This window comes from Lampetra fluviatilis, chromosome 15 (genome assembly GCF_964198595.1).
Source record: "Lampetra fluviatilis chromosome 15, kcLamFluv1.1, whole genome shotgun sequence".
NCBI classification, from domain to species: Eukaryota; Metazoa; Chordata; class Hyperoartia; order Petromyzontiformes; family Petromyzontidae; genus Lampetra; species Lampetra fluviatilis.
In genome coordinates this window covers 4,220,029-4,236,910 of record NC_136289.1, presented here as the reverse complement: position 1 = coordinate 4,236,910, position 16,882 = coordinate 4,220,029, and the positions used below count along the sequence as shown (strand labels likewise).

The 16,882-nt window shown below is 41.3% G+C and overlaps 1 protein-coding gene across 13 annotated transcripts in view; it reads right to left on the bottom strand.

Moving 5' to 3' along the window:
* Nucleotides 1-16,882, bottom strand: part of LOC144936108 (protein furry homolog-like) — a 267,791-nt gene that overhangs the window by 199,394 nt on the left and 51,515 nt on the right. The window lies entirely within an intron of this gene.

Below are 16,882 nucleotides of genomic sequence, written 5' to 3'. Positions count from 1 at the left end.
CTCGTTTTAAAAATTTTGCCATTTAGATAACATATTTGTGTGTTTGGACACAATGTATAGAAGACTAGCTTTGGCGGTGCCTTTGGTGCTATCTCATTATCATGGCCATGTACGCAAGGTAGTGAAAGGATGAACCTTGGCTGCTCCAGTTTAAAGTTGACTGATTGTTAAACATCTTTAAATGCATAACTACAGGTACATAACTACATACGATGATGCTGAAACATACATATTTCAATAAACCCATACAGTAGTCGTATGATGACAATGAAACACATAGTGCAATTCAATAGATGTCTAGAGTGAGCAATCAGAGCCAACCAAATCACTTCTCTAAACTGTTATGCCCACTCCTCCAGGTCCGGTCATGCCTTTAAGCAAAACAATAATTTGAAAATTGGCTAGAGGGAGACTATCATTCAGCATGTTGGTGCATTGCTCACCGCAGAAGTACTTTTTGTTCTTGAGTTCTAAGTGGAATGACAAACATTTTTTCGATCAATCAATTCTAGTTTGATGATTCCACATTTTAAAGATAATTGCATGGAGCAGATGTTCTCACCTTACAACAAGAATCCTGCTGATAAATGGAAATGCTAATACTCACAAGTTGGCTGGATTTCCAGTTGGCTTTTCACTCGTATGACATGGAAAAAAACTCCATTATGCCAGTGATTTCCTTTGTTTGAAAGTCAATGCAAAGCTGCTTGTGCTGTTTAATCTATAGCTGCAGACTCTCACTTTAGAATGATTTTTTGGCAAAGCATTGTCAGTAGGCCAATGAATGAACGTCCATAATGTGTTAAATGAAAGTGTAATTGTGGTAGGCTTTAACAGTGACCATAAAAAATAATATAAAAAGCTCAAAGTTCTGCAGGCACATAGACATTTGCATTTGGATATAAAACAAATGGGTCAATACTACCTGCAGGCTTTCACATGCAGTCATTCATACATACCCAGAAAAACAGGTACACACGCACACCCTCTATAAGGCAGTTTCTGTGTTTGTTTCTTTTATTGTGCGATGTGTCGTCTTTGGGTTGTACCACGTGTCGTTCGGCATGATTGCCAGACGTTCGCTGCACGTACCAGAACCTTCTTCAGCAAGTGAATAGAACCCGAAAAAATATCGGAGAGCCGCATAGTACTCATCATTACACAAGTAAGCAAAAGAATAAGAAGTACCTTCAAAATACGTCTGGCTGGCTTCTTGGTGCCTAAATGGGAATTACTCATAGATATAACTACTAATGGACGGTGCCATCAACTATGAAAACCACCGTGACACTCAAGCAGAGGAACTTTGACCCTTTATTTTTGCATAAACGCTGCAACAAAGTCCTTACCCATACGCTTCTGCAGCTGCCCGGAATACTCTTCTGATGTTAGGAAGCCATTTGAGCTATGCACTTTTAAATAACCTCGATTGAAAACTAATGTCTTTACAACTGCTTTTCGTGCTTAGTTTGTTGTCCTTCCAGCACCCCTCCAATTAGCACGGTTGGCTAAGTACGGTGCGAAATAAGTTACATTAACATACACATACCTGTCAACCCATACGGTTTACCCGTATTCTTGTACAGGGAAATTGAGTCCAGGTCCATACAGCGTACAGCCGTTTCAATACGGGCAAAAACAACGTTTTGTTTATTTGTTTGTGTTTCTCCCTTGTGATAGGACTTTTTAGGATGAACGTTGAGATTTCTAAAGGCACGGGGTGATCAATAAGGTCTGAATTGGTCTGTAATAAGGTAGGCACTGACAACAGGTTGACAGGTATGCATGCAGTTACAAACATACAGTCCCTCCAGAAAAACGCGGAGTTTTTTGGTGATTGTTGCGGGCAAAAATCGTTGATTATGCGGCACGTTTTCTTAAAAAATGCGATGGAATATGCGGGATATTTATGCAATTTTATGCGATTAAATTGCGGGAACTTGCAAAAATTGCGGGAACTTGCAAAAATTGCGGGAACTTGCAAAAACTGCGGTTTGATGAAAAAGAGAAAAAAAAGTGATTCCCCCAACACCCTATTCACTAGGCTACTACTTTAATGTAAAGAGTCATTTCTTATTACTTCCTATGATAAGCAAGCATACTACATCACAGAAAGTGCTGGGAATATTTAAGATCTCATCTTGTTTTATTTCAGACCTTAACAAACAGATGGCTCAAACTTACAAAACATTGAGTCGAACAAGTTCTGTAGCTTTACAAAATGAATATGCTACAACTTCTGTAAAAATGAATAAATAAAATATACAAAACAGACATCTTCTGTTAAAATAAGTGTTTTCAGTGCACAGTAACGTAAGCAATACAGTAACAGTAGTCTTACAGTAATGTAAATTTACATACTACTAACAAAAAAGTGCAATCTTACAACTGTAAAGTTGCATAAACTCTTCATCATGGTTTCATTGGCATCGCGGGGTTTGCAGCTTTTCAATGATTTCGCGTCATGAGTGACGTCACTTCATAACGTTCCCATGGTAACAGGGGAAATGGCTGCGCTTGTATGAAGTAAACGCAACATTTTTCAACTTTCTGCTAAGATATATGTGACTTTTTGCAACGAAAATGCGGGGATTATGAAATCATGCAAGCCCGCATATTTTGCGCGCAGAAATCTGCAATTTATGCGGCGAAAGTGTGGCGTATTTGAAAAAACGCGCCCCCCGCATAAATATGCGGACTTTGGCTGATTTTGCGTGGAATCTTGCGATCGCATAATCGCGTTTTTCTGGAGGGACTGAACATAAAGCAAAATAAACATATTTTCTAGGAAGTCATCCACACAACAGCGATTCTCTTTAAATCAGTTAAAACTTCAGACGAGACATCACAGGGCACTCTAATCACAGCCAGAAGACGATGTCCATTCGTGCTGTGCAGGTTAGTGGTTACATTCCCATCGACTCTTCCAACACGTGCAACATAATTTTAGCCTTCAATCGGGCTCGAAGTGATTAGATTTGATAAAACATTTTTGAAAATTAGGTCATCGTTATTGGCTAGGATGAGACCATTAACTACATAAGCAAATATACGTATAGCACTGTACTCTATTGTCATTGTTTCGCAATGTTAACTGAGATAAGAGAATGTCAACTTGTACTGTATACCATACTGCAATGTGCATACACATAATAGACCTGGCCTGCAAATTCCATTCTGTAAAGGCCCATTGCATCACCAATACAGTATATAAATCTGAGTAGAAAGTCTTGTTTTTATCACGTGCAATGTTTGACGAGTACAAGCCAGTCATCATTCAGCAAGACGGGTGATGTAATACAGGAGATGGCACGTGTTCAGGCCGTTGTGTTTAGTCAATATAGGGGGCAACGAGTTTATAGTGGACGGCTGCCTTATGGTGACTCAAGTACAATATTTTGCTCCAGTCAACACAGTGCTGTATACGGAGGCTTGGCGAAAACAATTTCTTGGTTTGTTACATGTCATCATTTGTGAGCTACAAAATGGCTAAATGGTATACGGTATAGCATAATGTAGAACGGAAAGTTCTGTCTGCGTGATATTTTCGGTCAGCGTAGCTTTGTTCTATTCTTGTGCATGACAAAATGTTCATGGGAATGTGAATGAAAAGTGCTGTTAACACTTCATTTGATTAAAACACACTGGGTACTTTGACATTTTATTCAAGACACGATCTGTGCACCCATTATTTAGGGCTCTGGCTTAATAATTGTGCGAGTATCACTGAGGACGTTGTACCCTAATTAAACCAGCATTGCCTCTAAAAGGTCAAAACACATATAAAGGATCATCCACCAATTTACAATTATTTCTTTACTGTAAGTAGCTTTACTAAAGCTAGGATGCCACTCTGGCGAGATGTTAACTACCTTGCCCTGTAAGCGTGAGGTTCGTGGGTTCAATCCCAACCCTGACGCCTGCTGTTTATTTGGAGTTTGCATGTTCTCCCCGTGGTTGCATGGATTTTTCTCCGGGTCCTCCAGTTTTTTCCCTCCACATTTAGAATCAACATCACGCGTTAAAGAGTATTTGGTTGCTATAAATGTCCACATGATAAGCCACTCCGTTGAGCGTTCATTTCCAGCCAGGTTGCTTCTCAAAATGAGCTATATAGCTCAGGGGGCCTTATCTGGTAAAATTAAAAAATAAAGTAGATTCGCTTAGTTATTTTGTAGTTTTTATGCTGCAGTGGTGTTATGGTCAGTACGCTAGACTAGTAATCCAAAGGTCACCAAATTCGATCTCCCGGCACTGCAGCTTAAACAATGGTGCAAGTTGTTTTTTTTTCAATCCCCCCCGGCATTTTGTCTACCCAAGCGGTATAAATGGATACAAGCACGGTTAGTCGATCGGCAGGTTTCGTGCGGTGGGGTAAAGTGGTAGGGGTTCCAACCTCTGCCAAGACATTGGCGCATATGGCCGGCGTGGAAGAGGAGGCCAAAAGAGCCTCTGAGAGGGGTCCTCCAGAGGTCCCTCGAGTGGAGGCCTTTCCGCCAGCAGTGCCGTGAGAAAGCAACTCAAGGGCTTCACCTGTACCTATTTACCAAAGCTAAATGATTACATACGCCCGTTTCGTTTTGCTAGTGAGTCACGGAGTCCGGGTGCAAACATAATTATGCAAGCTATACCATATACAGTACACAACCTAATGCACGTCGCATGAACCCATGTACATGACTTGCATATTGTTCTGGTTTCAAGCGCATGCATTCATTTGTCTGCGACCCATATAGGCGGTCATCATTGTAAGATGGACTTTTCCATCCCGTAGCAATTAAAATGGTATGAGTAATGAGCGCAAGCTAACTTCACACTTTACAAAGCCAATACATTTAAGTTATTTGTCAATTGTTGTATATGTTTAAAAAAAATTAAGTAAAAGTTTATTCCATACTCAGATGAGCAAGTTGCAATGCTCATCTACTTTGGCATCCTTGACCAGTGAAGGAAAATAGACATTCCTATGACGGGGCCAGTACCCCCACCAGATAGCTAAACCAAGACTGTGGTAGTTGGAGTCTAATCATTCACAGCTCTTGAGCCTTTCAAACTGTTGTCGAGCATACACGTATTTATTGCGTTTTTATTATGTGGGTACCTCAACCTGTCTGGCCAGAAAGAATAAGATCAATAAATGCGTCCCAGAAAGGGAGAGGCCCACTGTGCCTGTAATGGCATGAGCACTGTGGTTACGGATAACCTTTATTATTATATAAAAAAACAGGTTACGTGACCCAGAGCCAAGAGAGGGAACAACATAACCCACATGTGCTAGACTGTATTATTAAATCACCCACAAATAGTTCACTCGGCATTATCCGTACTAATGATGCCCCCCCACCACCATCACCCGACTGACCTGCGAATGCTTCGCCAGGTGCCGAGTGAGTTTGTGCCACACAATGCCAGTAGGCACTGGGGGGTGCCCCTTCAAAATGTGTTGAGATCTAAAGATTTATTGGAGAGATGACCCAGTGTAAAGGGCGCTTGGAATGAAAGCAAAATATTACGTTAATTACGTTCACCACAATTTTCAAGGAACAGTTTTTTTTATACTCTTTGGTTCTTTTGGTAAAGTCACGTAGGTAGAAGAAAAATAATCATAGATCACGACGTTTCCATCGCCACACAAGCAACTGTCTTCAGGTGGGAGTGAGTTTTTATTAATTAACTCTTAAAAAGTAGTAAATATCCCGAAGGTAAAATTTCTGCACCTCTAACAGACTTACATTCTTTACATGCGCATACATTTAGTCAATACATAATTACTATTCAACAAGAGTGCACAACAACGCTAAACTATGCATCATCTACTTAGATGGAAAATTAAATACCTTGCAGCCAAAAAAACAAAAACTTCTGCAGTTTCGGCTCCTTCATGTCACATAGACCACAATTATTTCCCAATTTACTATTGGTTACTGGCGCCAAAAGGTGCATTATATAATGTGAATGAAGACATTTAATTGTTCAACTGTAGTAAGTTCAAACTTGTTCACGCATTTTTATATGACACTACTGTACTGCACACATTTTATTCGTATATTTTTTTCCACGTTACATGACAGTTACATTAGCAGCGGCATTAATTTCAAATAATTATCATTTGTATCTCTTAGCAAAGGTAGTGAATCACAAATTCCTCAAAGACAGCCTCTGCAAAAAAAACCTACCCTCTAAATCCTTAAAATACCTCTAACCAGCCATGTGGTACCAGGTGGTGCCACTGCTAACATGCCACTGCTGACATGCCCTGCTGTAGAAGGGTCCATCGCATGGCTGTGAAACTGCAAAATGTGCAGTGCAAAAAGCTCTAAATATGTTGAAAGAAGTGAGCATCAATTATTTACTTACTATTTTATTTGAAAGGCGACCTGGCCACACAAAATAGATATATCATCACGCGTAGGAATGTATAGTGGCAATCAAATCATCTAAACGTGTGGTTCTAAATGTAGAGGGCAAAACCGAAGGAGCCGGAGAAAAAAATCCACGCAACCACGGGGAAAACATGCAAAGGCCTCCTGCATACCAGGGCCGTCTGGAACGCTTTTCCCTTCCGAGCGAGCCACTGGAGCTATGCACTTTTAAATCTAGATTGAAAACTAATTTTTTTAGAACTGCTTTTTGTTGCGTTTTTAGTCTTTTGTCCTTCCTCCACACCTCCAATTAGCACGGTTAGCTACATACGGTGCAAAATAGGTTCAACATACATAGCAGGGGTGAGCACTAATTGGTGGCTGGGCCAAGATCATATAGAAGTCATTACAATTAACTTGGTTTAATCATAGTGTAATAACAGCCATAGAGGGTTCACGTGGGGATTGGCTTGCCGGTCCTGCTTTGTAGCCAATAAGGGTTGAGACAGGGAGCATGGCCTCGGCGTGATCACGGCATGTCAGCAGGGGTGATTGGCCTGGCCATTCGGGGCCCCAGCTAATGGGGAGCCGGATAAGAGGCGTGGTCCCGGGATTGACAGGGAACCATCGAGAACGGTCAAGGCTGTCCAAGGAGGATTGGCTGGGGGGTACCACGTGACGAAGGGATTAAGAGAGAGAGAGAGGGAATGATCGAGAGCAGACTTGGGAACGACAAGAGCAGGGTCACGCGCGTACGGGGGCTCTGGGTGCCACGTGCGCGGTGGGGACTTGGTGTGAAGTCTGCCCTCTCTCCGTTGTCTGCCAGCAACGGAGAGTGTGAGAGTAAAGTGTATTTGTGGAAGAGGAAATAAAAAGGACTGATTCCGAAGCCGTCTCAAGAAGGATTATTACAATAGGCAGCTGAAACCCAGATTCAAACTCAGGATCTGAGCAGCACACACAGCATGTATCTTTTTGAACCATATGAACCACATGGCCACCACGTTTTTAATGTATTTTCGCGTGAGATTATGGACAGCACAACAACCACGTAAAAATGACCATCGCACATTCACCGCTGACCAATTAACCGCCCACACCCAGTGGTGTAACGGTCATTTTCGATAGATGTTCACACATCCGACCTTTTCACATATCCCCCTATATACCTGTCCCCAGCGAGTTGGATACGGGATACTATACTGTACATTATTTAATCACTGTCAGAGCAGAAAATATCGAATTTAAATAACACTATGCGAACTTTGACCCACTTGAATTATCGGTAAAAAAAAAGTTTAAATGCGTGAAAGATGTCCAGCCCTTGATAACAACCCGGCATCACTGTCAGCACAGTCTGTGCAGTTTGTACTCTGACGGTATCAGTTTTCGCCAAAGTCTAATCAAGTGCAAAACATCTTTATTAACCCCTTATACACAACAGATTTAGACGGCACTTTGCCACAACTTTGAAGAAAACAGTACGCACATATGAAGTATTCTGTAGAAAGTGTAATAACACCAATATTTAAGTGCTGCCTGTTAAGATACACAGGACTGCACTGATTATGGAAAACACGACGTTGTCTTGCGTGCCGTATAGCCAGATAAGAGTTGATAAAAACAGGTACACCACTTGGTCGGAAGCCATCAATGGTTGCCATTTTAAAACACTGGCTCCTGCCATACAAATGTGGAAATTCCAACGCTATCTCAGCATTCAGTGCTCATGTTAGCGTGGAGACAATTTTAGATTGTTAATGCCATACATGAGTTGCCGCCACATGCCATCTTATTACAGTCATTGTCAACGACACTGCAGCAACGTGTACGAACCTGACAGCACAGCCAGCGATAACAATAACAGTACTCTTTGGTTCTTTCGGTAAAGTCACGGAGAAATAAATTAAATTTAATAATAGAATACGACGTTTCGATTGCAACACAAGCAAACGTCATCAGGTACAAATGGAAGAGAAAACAAACATGGTAAACTTGGAAATATAGTGCAATACAACACAGATAGTCGGTCAACACAACAGTCAACACCCCACCTGGTTGATGACGTTCTTCCAAAGATTGCTAAATTTGAGAGAGAGACAAAACATAGACACGGAGACACACAGACAGACACACAAGCAGAGAGAGACTCCCACAGAGACAAACAGAGAGAGACACACACATAGGCACACAGAAAGACAACGTCTCTGTGTCGAGGCCTTAAATAGAGAGAGAAGGGGGGGCAGAGGGGGAGCTGGACACTGGACTTCTAAACAAACAAGCACGGAGCGTTGTGTGGAATTACTGCCCATAGCGGCCGGAGGAGAGAATGGACCAATAAACAAGCACGGTAGAAAGCAAAGAACCAAAGAGTAATTCCTGCATTCACGAAAGCTTCGAATCTAGTTTGAACCACCTCTACGGAGAGGGTTTGCAGTGCTTTTTTGTTTCACACTTAACTTCTAATTTAGCAATCTTTGGAAGAACTTAATGAACCAGGTGAGGTGTTGACTGTTTTGTTGGCCGACTCTCTGTGTTGTATTGCATTATATTTCCAAGTTTACTATGTTTGTTTTCGTATTCATTTGTACCTGAAGATGGTTGCTTGTGTTGCAATCGAAACGTCGTATTCTATTACTTAATTTAATTTCTTTCTACATGACTTTACCGAACGAGCCAAAGAGTAATTCCTGCAGTCACGAAAGCTTCGAATCTAGTTTGAATAATAACAGTGTTTAATATTTCCATAGCGTCATTCGTCCAAAATCGCACCTCAAAACGCATGGAGACACGTGGGAAACCCACCACAGACAGAACGAACGCCAGCAATTGCCCAAGCTCTGGTCCTATGACCAACGATATACAACAGAGAGATGAGTGATGACAACAACGTATGCAGCAGCATAGACACAACCGCCTGCAGTGTAACATGGGGGGGGGGGGGGGCGTTAATATTAGGTACACAATTATAATTTGAAGAGAGAGCGAAGCAGGTGGGATGTAGCAACGGTAAATAGCGTCAATAAGATTGTTATTGTTTATAATCCACACCCCTACCGTTAACGTGTACACCTCGTTGATGTGTTGCGATTTACATCTCCCTATAAAATGACGTGATTCAGTCAGAATTCTATTCAAGGATCAATTCAGGTTGTGTCAATTGATGTATCCATTTGTCTTTCCTGATTCGTATGTTCTGTCTTGCCTGTACCGTATCATAAGTTCCATTTGGCTAAAAGTATTTCATAACTTGCATATTCTGTACTTTACATAAATATTCTATGAATAACAAATGCACACTATTAATTGCACGCAAATGTGGGGGGTAATATACACTATAATACATTCTCAATACATTAATAGCTATCCGAAATAACTTCTGAGTAAACACAAAAAAATGTGAAAATAGCGGATTTGTTTAATTCATTTATGCATTTTTAAATCTACAATAACAAGGAGTATGTTTATACTCTTCTCTTAATCACGTTGATTTCCTCCTACACTCAAAATTGCTGAGAAAATGATTATCACCCCACCATGCTGAAAGTCAAGAGATGCGTGGGGATTTAAACTAAACTATTAACTATTTTACTGGTAGGAACCTCCTGTGTCCGTCCATCGTGCATCCAAAAATGGGAGGGGTGGGGAGGGGCTGGGTGGGGCTGGGTGTGGCTGGGTGGGGGGTGGGAGGGGTGGTGCTGGGTGGGAGGGGTGTAGCTGGGTGGGGAGGGGATGGTCACCCCGTGGTGCCCTTATAAAACTCAACGTTTAACCTACTCACGCCGGCTTGTGCCCACCCTCACAGTCGGGCATATTTGCGGAATACACCACGCCGCCGTTGACCCTGGCCATTGACTGAGCAACCCAACGTTCCTACCAGCTCCCTCCGCAGGAATGTGTTTCATGTTACCAGGTAAAGGCCCACTGAGCTATGTAGCTATAGTTCAGAAGCAACCTGGCCACAAATGATAGCTGAACAAAGTGGATTATCATCATGTGGAAATTCATAGCAGCCAAATTCTCGAAACGCATGTTGATTCTAAATGTGGAGGGGAAAACCGGAGGACCAGGAGAAAAATTCAGCCAGCCAAATAATATAATCAATCTTGTAGCAACAATACTGTAACAGAGGTATGGATTATTTATATACAGTTCTACTCAGACACATCCTGCAGCCTCCCCATGTAATGAAAGTTCTTCAGACAATTTCAAGAAAACCATTTCGGAGACAATGTTGTACATTGAATAGTTTTCAATTTAACACGTAGGCTTTCGCGACCAATAATATTCATAATATAGGTTTTTGGGTCAGACCCAAAAACCTATATTATGAATATTATGAACAGTTTGTGTTGTCTTGCCAATAATAGAAATGCAACAAAGCCATGACCTTGCAAATGTTTCGAAGATGTGTTTCTTGTGAATGGAAAGTAATTGATATAATTATACCACGATATTTGGCTGAGTGTTCAGCTTGAGAAGAATGTGTTAAGTTACTTCTGTACAGGAAATAAAAATGTATTTGAACAAGCAAATTAGGGGTCCAGAGACCAGGCTTATATTGATCTCAGATAACAATAGATTGACTGCCAAGACTAGGACCAACACGCCATTGAAATTGAATGCACTGGATATTAATGCTTTCTGGTCAATTGATGCAACACTAGCATGTGTTATATTGACCTGCAGGTGAATCCTGATGATAAAGTTAAATTGAGATTCCTGTATTAGGTTTTGAATGCAAGGTTGTCTTCATTTGGTAACACGGTAGCAGTATTGGATCCATGAGACGTAACTGATTAAATTCTTGAATGAAAATATGTTTTTCCGCCATTATTGCCAATGAAAGCAAATGATTTAATTACTCTTTATTTAAACAGGGCAAACATAATTACCATATCGACCAATTATAAAGCCAGCCAGGTGGCTCAGTGGCAGAGTGAGCAGCTCGCAATCGGAAGGTTGAGAGTTCAAAGCCTGGTTGGGGTTGACTCAGCCCATCGATAACATAAATACAACTTTGTGGGAAAGCCAACAGTGGTTGTCTTTCGTATCGTACATTACATTTCCACGAAAGGCTCAGGGCTCTAAACATGAGAGGAGTCACTGCTTCAATGCTCATTTGAGCAGGAAATCACTTTGAATTTTTTTTTAATTGTTCACTGCAAAATGCTCATCATCCATAGCTGCAGCGAACCACTCACAAGCCTAAAGGGCTCATTTCGATGGTTATTTTAAGATAGAACCTTGAAGAACTGCACACTGTGAAGTAGGTTTTAAATGATTTTACAATTGGCATGTGGCTCCACTGACACAGGGGTTTCCAGACTAGGATTAAGGTTATTGTCACCTTGCTTAAAACGCCCAGCTAGGATGTAATAAAGTTATAACATCTGTAACACCAGGACCTATCTTGCTGTGTATTTGACCTAAACTCTTTCACGCAGGTCAGTGCAATTGCAAGAAATAGCCGTTCCCGCACTGTACCCTCCCTGCTGCAGTTATCGCTTGGTGGTGAGCAATGCACAAGTAATAAAACTACCAAAGGTTTCATGAAGTGCCTCAGCCTGGGATTTAAGCAGGTCAACTTCCACCATGGTTGAGCAAGTGGCCATCCCGACACCACAGCAACTACATGGCGTTGGATGTATTTAGAACTTATTTCGCACAGTACGTAGCCAACCGTGCTAATCGGAGATGCGCCGGAATACACATCAATAACAAAAACACTTATTATGTTAAGGTTATTTTAAAGGTCACTTCGTTAATCATTAAACGTATCAATTAACGACATGCAGTGGAGGTGGCCTGGCTGGGCTGACGTTTGAGTCAGAGTACAGAGTAAGCAGTGACCCAATGGGTTCTGAAGTGAAGTCAAGTTTGATGGCCTCGATCCAGCGACCACTGACTTCACAGCAGATGCTAATATTTTCAAAGTATTTGCTTTAAGTGACATTATTTTAAAGCCAAAACAACGACGCTTAATTGGCAATAATTTTTGGTAACTTTTCGATGGTTTTTTTCCAGCTTGTACTGCGTGTTGTTTGGCGTGATGTCCAATGTTTCCTTTCAGGTGCCGGGAGCTTCTTCAGGAACTCCCAGTAGGTGATGGTCACTGCATCGTGCGCTTTCAGATGCATTCCTGCGGTCGTCTGGAATGCTCTTCCTTCCAAAATTAGGAAATCACTGGAGCTATGCACTTTTAAATCATCTAGATTGAAACCTTATTTCTTAAAAACTGATTTTGGTGTTTAGTTTGTTGTCCTTCCCCCGCACCTCTAATTAGCAAGGTTGGCTACGTACGGTGCTAAATAATTTCAACACTCCTCTTCATAGGCACAAATAACAATTGTGGTATGCAGTGTTAATGTAAACCAATATATTAATAAATGTACAATATAAATCGACATTATGGCATAATATGTTGACAATAATATAATCTGTAGAAATTAACAAACGTGGTTTTCTTTTACTTAAAGCAAATGCCTCTGAGTCTACATTTTTTATGTGGTTTAAGACCATTTATTTTATCGTAACCATGAAACTTAAAACTTGACAGTGCCAGGAATGCGCTACAAGTCTTTACACGAGTGTGCGTTACTGTCCTCTTAAGCACCCTCCGCGTGCAATGTCACCGGCAAGCTCTGCTGATGTCGATAAATATTTACCGTCCAATGCACCGACTACCGTTTACAAAAGGAAGATTTGTTAATCGTGTAGAGGGAGCACCGGTGCTCTCTAAACATCATAGCATTGTTGATGTGTTCATGCACAAGCTTGCCCTCGTGCTTCAAGAGCAGGGAGATTCAATCGAGGCCAACAATAACGTGCATTTGTTCAAGCACAATTCTTTAGAGTTGTGGCTTTATATCCCTCGTTAGTGAAATGGGTGGCGAAAACATTACCGGCAGGATGTCAGCAGCAGGAACTGTGCACTGTATAACGTTGTAGGTTGCCAAATACGCTGCACGCTTAATTGTCATGGTGGGTCTATATATTTTGTTTCTCATTGTCAAAAAGGTTTCGGTACAAATGCATCTTGACGCGAATACGTCCGACTGCACATGATGAATTCATTTAAAAGATATTACCCAATTACAAATATCAAAGTACCGGTTACAATGGTTTTATGACACGTATTTATCATTTATGGAAGATTTTTTTTTGCCAGCATCCGCCTTGCGATGTGATTACTCTGGATCACAATGAAAATTTTTTTGAGCCAAGTAATCTTTGATCTATAATGTACCATAATGTTTCACCAAAAATGATTCAACCCAGACCAACATTTTTTAATTTTATTTTTGTAAATTATATTGAGTGTTTTTATTCAAATGCAGTACACCATATATTACAATTAGTTATGTGTTAAATATGACAAATGAATACAAATTTGGGTTAAGTTACTCATCCACAAAAATCCTTATTAAGTTCCTTCAGTCACCGCCTATCTACTCTGGGCGATGTGCCTGCCCACATAGATGCTCCGCATGAGATGAAATTCGAATGTATAATCTTCCATTAACCTTGATTGGGGGAGGGGGGACCACAAATTAAATGGGGTTTTTGTTGTTGTTGTGCATCATCAGATCACTGCAACTGTGGCTGCACAGACCAGAACCCAACATCTCTTGCAGGACCATCTCAATGTCAGCCAGTGTTTTGACATATTTATTAACTGCCACCTGGCCACCTCAAAGAAAGCCCATTTGGGAACTATGACGACTTTCCCACAAAACGTCATTGAGTGGAAGCTTCCCACCTGTACAAACAAAACCAATTAGGGATCTGTTTGGCATTTTAATTGTATTTGCCACTGGAAGCAGCACCTAAATGTTACTTCAAACCAATAATCAAACAAACGGTCTCTGCTCAAACGATCAATGGGGAGGGGGAAGTTGGCTCATCTCCTTCCGCAGCCCTGAAGCAACTTGATTTAGAGTGAAGTTTTGCTGCTGCGTAGGGTGCTGCACAGCTCTCCGATGTGTGTGTGTTTTTTAAGTTGTCAGTATGTACTACATGTTGAACTTCTTTCGCACTGTACGCGGCCAACCGTGCACAGTGTCAACTCCTGAATAAGCTCCCCAAAATGTGGAGCGATACACGTCAGACATCCAACAAACGACACGTGGGCCCAAGCAAAACTAAAATGCAAATCAGTGATTCATCTTCTTGGTTCTTTCGGTAAAGTCACGTAGAAGGAAAAAAAAAACATAATAAAATTATTCTCACGACGTTTCGGCCACAACGCAAGCAGCCGTCTTCCGGTGGAGAACAGGTCTGTCGTGAGAATTATTTTATAATGTTTTATTTTTATTATTTTATTATTTTTCTTCTACGTGACTTTACCGAAAGAACCAAGAAGATGAATCCCTGCAGTCACGAAAGCTTTAAATCGAAATACAAATCAGTGAGTTAACCGTAAGTTTTACGAACTACTTTCCGACATCGCCAAGAGGAATGAAAGTTATATTTAAACAAAGAACGGCCCACACTCGCTCGGCATGCCATGCCTCTCGCTAATATTCAATCTTAAACGCACATATGGACAGTATTTTTGCTTGGCAGACACACAAGTTTAACTCGGCCTCAAGTATGCGTTCATTCAACGCAGCTTTGTACCCCAAACAACGAAAGCTAATTGCTTTAACGACACAAAACCTTACCCAAGCAAAATTAACACATTCGCAAACGTTGCAGCCAAAGGGGGTTTGAGGCTTATTCACGTCCTGTACTGATGAATGCACACACTAAAGGTGTGGGAATGCAATATTTGTTGCGGGTGCCATCAGACACGTGTGTCTATGAATAGACAAACGCTTTGATGTAGCCGAGATTCTCAGTCAAGTTTGCGGAGTGTCAATTGTAAAAGCAAAATATGTCCAAGATATTTTTAGAAATTTGCTTTTGCTATGATTGCACCCCAAAAAGAGATCACGTACAACAGCACGATTACATTTTTAAAACGATAGCCACTGCACTAAAATCCCAATGCAGTATTACATAGCTAGTTTTGAGTTTATTGTATGTGTTGAATTTGCATATCAACGACAGCCAGTAAGCGTATCAACAAGAAAACAAAGACAACATACATATTGCGCAGAACGAGCAACAGGGTCGTTGGGGAATATTGCACAACAGATGAGGTGTGTTTCAGCGTTTGTAAACGAAACGCAAGCACACACACACAAAAATGCAAATATGATAGCAAGAGGAGCCTGGGAAAATTTGGTTACAATAATTTAGTGCCATAAACACACGCGAATGGAACAAGACGGTGCAAACGTTTTGGGGAGAAAAAGGCATCAGGAACAAAACAAGGCAAGGTGGTGCAAGGTTGCAAGTAAGCTGTGGCGATTTGGTTTAACAGGAAAACACAACGTGGATACAGCATAACTTTTAATATCACCATGCTATGTAATATAGTAATCACTGAATGCAACATGGAGTTCAAACGCTGTTCTAGCAGCTCCCTAAAAGCAGTGAAGAATAAACTGAGATTTTTTTTGTTTCAGACGCATTGCCCTCCGATGCGTTTTCATTTCCTGGCCGAAGCTGCCCCCTCCACCACCTCCACCCCAAAAAGCCACGTGGAGTGAAACGTCCATCCCCGTGCGTCGTGGGACTTAACCGCAACAACCACGAAGATTGAGACGCAGTAGCGTTTGTATTTTAAGATATAAATGTAAAAAAAAACCCCATAAAATTCGATTTTCTTTATTACCAAATAAGGATGAAACAATACCAATATATATTATCAGAGTATGTTTTTGTTTGCATTCTGACCACAAGTATTGTGCTTAATGCAGACATGATTCCTTGTAAAGGTTTCAGTTTGGTGTATTAACAACTTAACACCTGTTTTGTTGCCACATAAGAGGGGAAAAAGCTATCCTCATATTTTCGTACTGGCAAAGGAGGTCCCATGATGATAATGATAAAATACAGTTACTGCATGTAAATTTTGTTTAAACACGACTCTGCATGCTTTGTGGTATATATATGGGCCGTCCGTTTCAATCTAAAAGTTATTTCTATAATTGAATGCAACCAAATTACTTGTACTGGATATCATCAGCAGAAGTCACCTATCAGCTGGTAAAGAAAGCCACTGTTGTGGTCACTGTTGTGAATTTCTTTGCCAGCTTCGAGGTGGATAACACCAGCCGGTCCGCCTGTCCGTAAAACAATCTGCACAGACAAGACCGAGAGCCCATTTGCCTCCTTATCCCTCTCCACAACAACACCCTCACCTGTAATCTCCCCCACAAAAACAACCGCACCCCTGGAGATCACCTAGAATTTCCCACACAACACCACCTGGAATCTCCCACACAACAACAACCGCACCCCTGGAGATCATCTGGAATCTCCCACACAACAACCTCACCTGGAATAACCCCCACAACAACAACACCTGGAATCTCCCACACAACAACAACCGCACCCCTGGAGATCACCTGGAATAACCCCCACAACAGCCTCACCTGGAATAACCCCCACAACAACAACACCTGGAA